Source organism: Lissotriton helveticus, chromosome 7, assembly GCF_964261635.1.
Source record: "Lissotriton helveticus chromosome 7, aLisHel1.1, whole genome shotgun sequence".
In the NCBI taxonomy this organism is placed as follows: domain Eukaryota; kingdom Metazoa; phylum Chordata; class Amphibia; order Caudata; family Salamandridae; genus Lissotriton; species Lissotriton helveticus.
In genome coordinates, this window is record NC_136068.1 from 1186627382 (window position 1) to 1186634560 (window position 7179).

The following is a 7179-nucleotide window of genomic DNA, read 5'->3' on the forward strand; positions in this document are numbered from 1 at the left end:
GTTCCAGAGAAAAATAATAGGAGAAATGTTGTTAAGCGACATTTCTCCTATTATCAAGGATTTCGCTAACCCTGTTAGTGATAAAAAAAAAGCAGCGCTAACCGCGGTTAGCACTGCTTTTTTTACACCTGGTATTTTCCTGACTTAGCCATGATATCCTATGGAAGGTGGATATCACGGCTAAGTTTGTGAGCCCCTATCCTCAAGCTAACGCCAAACTTCGAGAGATTATCGTTGGTTTTCCAGCGATAATCTCTCATTTGGCAGTTAGCTCGAGGATTTTTATCACTTCTGAGATAAACCTTGCTAATAGCAAGTTATCTCTGCGATAATTTCCGGTGATGCTTAGCGTTAAAAAATTTGTTGCTGGGGGCGTGGCTTGGACGGCAGTGGGAATGGCCGCCTAACCTGGAGCTCCGCTCTACAGGAGAGCGATCTTGATCCCTTTCGCACCATCACTGAGTCGCGCTGCAGCTGCTGATCGCGAACTTCGATGCCTAAAGGCATGTGGCACACTCCGGATCCCTGAACGAGGCTGGCCGACCTGTAATTGTGGACTTATGCTGGTTTTTTCACCCCTCCACGCGCCGGCATCGGGATGAGGCAAAATGGCGCCTCGGTGTCATGACGGCTTCGCCTGACGGAAAGCAGTGCCGTCGCGCCCGACTACTGCAGAGCAGGACTGAAGCATCGGGGGGAACATGAGCCGATCCACAGCCATACAGACCCGCTCTTTCAAGGTGAGGATTACAATCTAACCACCCGCATCAGTAGCCTATTCCGCGCGTCCTGCCTGACCCTAAAATGGCGGCTCCTCCTGCTACGCGAGCGCCTTCTCCGAGCAACTAGAGAGCAGGTAAACGAAAGGACAGTATCCAACCATCTCTCCTGGCATTATATGTGGCGATCTAACCAGCGCTTAACCAAATCTTGACTGGGACACTGCCCCGCTGTTTGTCATCAATAGAAGATTCTCTGCCAGCCTTGTACCTACACGACTGAATACAGGGAGAGTAGGGAGAGCACGCATTGACCCTGATATCCCTAACAAGTCGGCGAAAATCAAGTCAGGAGGCAAAATCTTCGTCCAGCATATGCCAGCAGATGCCCCCAGACGGCAAGTGCTCTCACCAATGCCACCTTGAGGAATGGGTGCTGGAGAGTTGTTATGAATGCCACGTGGAGGCGGTCCCCTACATGGGTGCTCTATTAGCTCTATTCCTTGTCTGTTGAGGTCACTAACCATCACATCACTAAACATCACATAACCATCACATACAAGCGCTAACGATCGTGATAATCTGCCCACGGTCCTGTGCGCCTGGTGACTGACACGTACCACCCGCACATCAGGGTGGCTCTGGGTTCCTGTCCATCAGCACGGGACGCTGACCATTGCTCTATCGCAATAGATATCTGGTCCTCTTGTCTCAAGCTCCTTCTACACATCATCAGCGGGGTGAATAGTGCCAAACTTCCCTAACACAATGGCTAACAGAGAAGACAGAAAGAACCCAAAAAAAGTTAAACCAGAGCCTCTGATTTCCGACTCACCCATCAAAAGCAAAGCAGACATGGCGGCCACGATGGAGATGATTTTAAAGAAACTGTCAGACCTTACGGATATCTCCAAGTCAACCAAAGCTAATACTGACTCAATGCAACTCGAACTAACTGCGATTAGAGCAGACATGAGAGCTCTGAATTCAGGCCTGGGAGCCGCAGAACAACGAATTAGCGATGTGGAGGACCTGTCGCGACAGTCAACATCCAGAATACAGCGCCTGGAAAACACCACCGACGCCCTCAGACGCCAAAACGCTAAGTTGGAGGACCGTAACAGACGGGGCAACGTTAGAATTTTTGGCATACCAGAAAATGCGGAAAAAGATGCTGACTCTTGCGTGGCTTTTCAAGAATCATGGATCCCCATGATTACCAAGACTGAGTTCCAACATGGCCTCGAACTGGACAGGGCACATAGAATCCCTACCTTCACGAGCAATCACGCAAAAGGTCCCAGGCCAATGATCTGCAAACCGCTTAGATTTCAACACGCCGAACTGATTCTCCAGTATGCAAGGAAAAATCATTCCATTGTCTGGGAAGGCCACAAGATCATCTTCACGCAGGATTTCTCTAAAGATACGATGGATGGGCGCAAGGGTTTCCTGGACCTCCGACCCAAACTTAGATCCAAGAACATCCCCTTCTCTTTCGCAGGACCAGCCAAGTTCAGGATCATGATGAACGGTCGTCCAAGATTCTTCACGGACCCGAGAGACCTGGCACACCTTCTCGAGGAATGCCCAACTCAAGAAATGGACCAATCAACCGGCCTTTCCAACAAAAGGAAGACCATTTCCCCGACTCAACAAGACGTAGCCAGTTAGACCCAATGCCTTTTGGTACTCTACCAGAGGATCCGCAGCGGATCCCTCGAGTTGATCCTCCACCGTAGAACTTTAATCGACTCTTGACACACGTCCCTGATTACTGTCTGCCAAGATCATCGAATCCTCAGTACCGTGAGTTAGTAGCACTGTCTTCTAAAGCCATCACAACGACCTCTTGTAATGTGAGACTGATTACGACTCTGAATGATTACTCCCTTGCACAGTTTATTACAATTAGAGCAGTGAGTTCGACAATACAATCTGCTCACTTCCAGGTAGCATCTTCAAAATTGATCCTAATAATTCACTTACTTAACACTTAATGGGGGTAGGTTGTCCCAATTGGTACACCGTGGGAGTATAGCCTTGATAGCTCCATAATCTTAAAACAGTTCTTTGCCTACTTGGTTACACTAGGGCGATGCCTTTTATGACCTGCTTACTCGTACTTAACTAAAAGTTATTTGATGTCACTTAATTGTTGGTTATAATAACCACCTGCGTTCTTCTTGGGATTGATGATATGTATTCATTTCTGTTGTTATTACTCCTGTTTTGCGTAGCACGGTACTGTCGTCGTACTCCCTACGTACGTATTTGGGGGGGAGGGTGGGAGAGGGAGGGTTCACCTAGAGGAAGGGGAAAAGAGAGAGTATATAAGAGCAGTCACGTGTCAGAGGTTCAGTATTCTCCTCCTCATTTTGTATCAGATTCTGTTTTTTATTATGTTTAGTCTTCACAGAGATACCTTGCACATCCCACCATACCAAGTCCGCTTGATCCCTTATTGTTTCCCCACCCCCTGCTGTAGGCATGCATCTCAATGCTCCAACTTTTACTTCATATTAATAAATGTTGCGCTGAAACGTATCCGATTTTGTCGGAATAGGGTGCCCGAATTGGTCACAACAATTCGCTTTTTCCACATCTCGCCGCCAGCTTTCCACCCAGCGATAAAATATTTCACCGATAGCTAACACCAATTCAATCAAAGACAATTTCATCGTAATATCACTAAATGTCAAAGGCCTTAACCATCCGGTGAAAAGGCAGAAAGTGTTCGATTATCTGGCAAAGACAAAAGGGGACATCGTCCTTCTGCAGGAAACCAAACTATCTGAAGATGACTTACGTTTCCTTAACATCAACTGGTCGTCCCATGTCCTATCCTCTCCTGCTCTAGTAAATGGGGTTCGTGGAGAGCACTCAGTTTGTTTAGAAAAATTATATTTGTTCAATCATCAATTGGTGCCGCGATCATAAAGGGTCGTCAGTCCTTAGATCAGTAATGAGTTATGATGAGTGTCAAAACCGACCCAATCGCGCACTGTTCATGTGGTGCTCCGCACCTTATTCGTTTAGTGTATTTATCACCTCTTCAAATGACTACGTTTGACGTTGTTAACACATTTTTAATCATAATTTGTAACCATATTTTATTATTGTGTTATTCATAATCCTCATAACAACATTCATTTGTACATTTTGTTTCACAAAATAACTTATTAGCCTTGATACATTTCAACATTATACATTTGATCATTTAATTTTGTGAAGCCCAATGCATTTCGGCAACCATTGTTGCCTTCATCAGGGGCAATTCTTTGCGCATCAACTTTATGGCGGTATACCTTTACGGGTATCAATGCGTCTGATGAGTACTCTCGCAATCTGTATTACTGTTATCTTGGCTTCACTTATGTTCTTGCTCTGATACTGGTTAACTCTCTCCTTCGACCGAAACAACCGCTGCCCTGACGGCAACAAGCACAGGGCAGCGGTTGTTTCGGTCGAAGGAGAGAGTTAACCAGTATCAGAGCAAGAACATAAGTGAAGCCAAGATAACAGTAATACAGATTGCGAGAGTACTCATCAGACGCATTGATACCCGTAAAGGTATACCGCCATAAAGTTGATGCGCAAAGAATTGCCCCTGATGAAGGCAACAATGGTTGCCGAAATGCATTGGGCTTCACAAAATTAAATGATCAAATGTATAATGTTGAAATGTATCAAGGCTAATAAGTTATTTTGTGAAACAAAATGTACAAATGAATGTTGTTATGAGGATTATGAATAACACTATGATAAAATATGGTTACAAATTATGATTAAAAATATGTGTTAACAACGTCAAACGTAGTCATTTGAAGAGGTGATAAATACACTAAACGAATAAGGTGCGGAGCACCACGTGAACAGTGCGCGATTGGGTGGGTTTTGACACTCATCATAACTCATTACTATCCTCTCCTGCACCACACAAGAAAGGTGGAGTAATCACACTGTTATCGAAAAAAGCCAACCTGACACTACTATCACACACTCACGACACAGAAGGCAGGTTATTAGTGACTCATCTGCGCAGAGAGGATGATCCCATTCACGTAGTGAATATATACGGCCCCAACTCTGATGATCCCGCGTTCTGGGACTCAGTCTCTCGATCCATCGAACATATCCCCCAAGATGACCTACTAATAGTGGGGGGAGACTTTAACCTGCCCCTAGACCCCTTATTAGACAGACAATCCAAATGCTCATTCCATCCCTCACGGTCGCATGAGGCCCTTCTACGCCTCTGTGAGCGCTACTGCCTTAAGGATTCCTGGCGACTACAGAACCCTGATGGGAGAGACTACACCTTTTATTCTGCTCCACATAATTCCTATTCACGTATTGATTTCATCTTGTTATCCACATCATTCGCACACCTGATTGAAGAAACTGGCATTGCCCCAAAACTGGTTTCAGACCATGCGTGTATTCACACCAAACTTGCAGGCTCCCGCTCGATCCGCCCACCTAGAAGATGGCGCTTTAATGAAGAAATTCTAACCAGCCCAGAGGACAGACTTAAGATAGCAGACGCCATTGAAGAATATTTACTCCTAAACAACACCGCGAATACCACGCCTAACACTCTATGGGATGCACTTAAGGCCACAATCCGTGGAGTCATTATAAATATTAGAGCTAAAACCAATAAGAAATTAAACAAAGACCTGGAACAACTCGAAGTAGATATCAGAACCCTAGAAGCCCAGCACAAATCCAACCCCCAAGACCACGCACCACTCGACCTCCTCACTAAAAAGAAATATGAATATAATGCCATAACTAGTAAAAGAGCGGGCGTTTGGATTAACCGCTTCAAAGCCCTGAAACTTTGCGAAGGAAATAAAGCAGGTAAATTGCTAGCTTCATATCTCAAACATAAGCAAAAACTGTCAACCATATCATCAATAAAAGATTCCGCAAATATTACCCACACCAATCAGGCTAAAATCCTAGATACATTTAAAACCTTCTATGAAGAGCTCTACAAGAGTGACAAGCCGCTGGACATAGCAGCTTGCACAGATTATCTCGAATCTCTCGATCTCCCTAAATTATCAGAAACTGACAAACTACGATTAGGATCCGCCATCAGTAAAACAGAGATCACAGCGGCCATCAAATCTCTAAAAAAATAACAAAGCCCCCGGCCCAGATGGCTTCACTGCGTCTTTCTATAAAGCCTTTGAGAACCAACTTACCCCTACGCTCCACACTGTTCTCAACTCTACGGCATCCAGTGGATGTATCTCTCCTTCAATGAGCGAGGCCACCATAATCGTAATCCCTAAAGAGGGGAAAGACCATCTCCACACCAAAAACTACCGTCCCATCTCTTTGATAAATCTTTATTGCAAGATATATGCCAAGATCCTGGCAAACCGCCTTAACACTGTTCTTCCCAACTTAATAAGCACATCACAAGTTGGCTTCATGAAACACAGGATGTCAAATGACAATACCAGACTTCTGTGCCATATTCTAGAGAAAGCTAACAACTGCCAATCTCCGATGGTCGCGATCACCCTGGACGCTGAAAAGGCCTTCGATAAGGTGTCATGGTCTTTTCTTCAACACTGTACGCGTTCTTTCAATCTAGGTCAATCCTTCATCACAATGGTGATGGCCCTTTACTCCTCCCCTTCGGCTCGAATAGCACTCAATGGCACCCTCTCCAACTCATTTCGCCTCTACCAAGGCACCAGACAGGGCTGCCCACTTTCACCGGCACTCTTCCTCTTGGCCCTTGAGCCCCTTCTAACTGACATCAAAAGGAATGAGGACATTCAGGGAGTCTCCTTCGGAGATACTCAGGTAAAATTAGCAGCATATGCTGACGATATATTGATTGCGACAGAAAACCCGGCCAAGTCAATCGAGGGTCTTACGTCCTCAATCAGCAAATATTCGAACTTGTCGGGCTATAAGCTAAACAAGGACAAATCCGAAGTTAAACCACTAAACATTTTCACCACCAAAGAAGTTCTTGGCAACTCAGGTCTAGCTTGGCAAACAGAAGCTATAAAATACTTAGGGATAGTGTTTACCGATAAATTATTGAGCACCATCAAACACAACGAAACGCTGACACTGACTAAAGTTAAAAGAATCCTTGACGCCTGGTCCCCACGCTTTATTACTTGGTGGGGAAGGGTGGAATCTATAAAAATGATGATATCGCCACTAATCAACTATCTGAGTACTATGCTACCCCTCACCTTCTCCAAAGATTTCCTCTCCAAACTAGATAAGATGATCTACTCTTTCCTTTGGCAAGGGAAAAAAGCCAGAATTAGCCTGAAAAAACTATGGCTTGATAAATCCCTAGGAGGCGTCAATCTGGCTGATTTTAAGCTCCATCAAACTGCATTTTTAGCCAGACAAGGGTCATTTTGGCTGACTCCACACACAGACTACACCCCGGTGTGGCTGTTGGTGGAAAAAT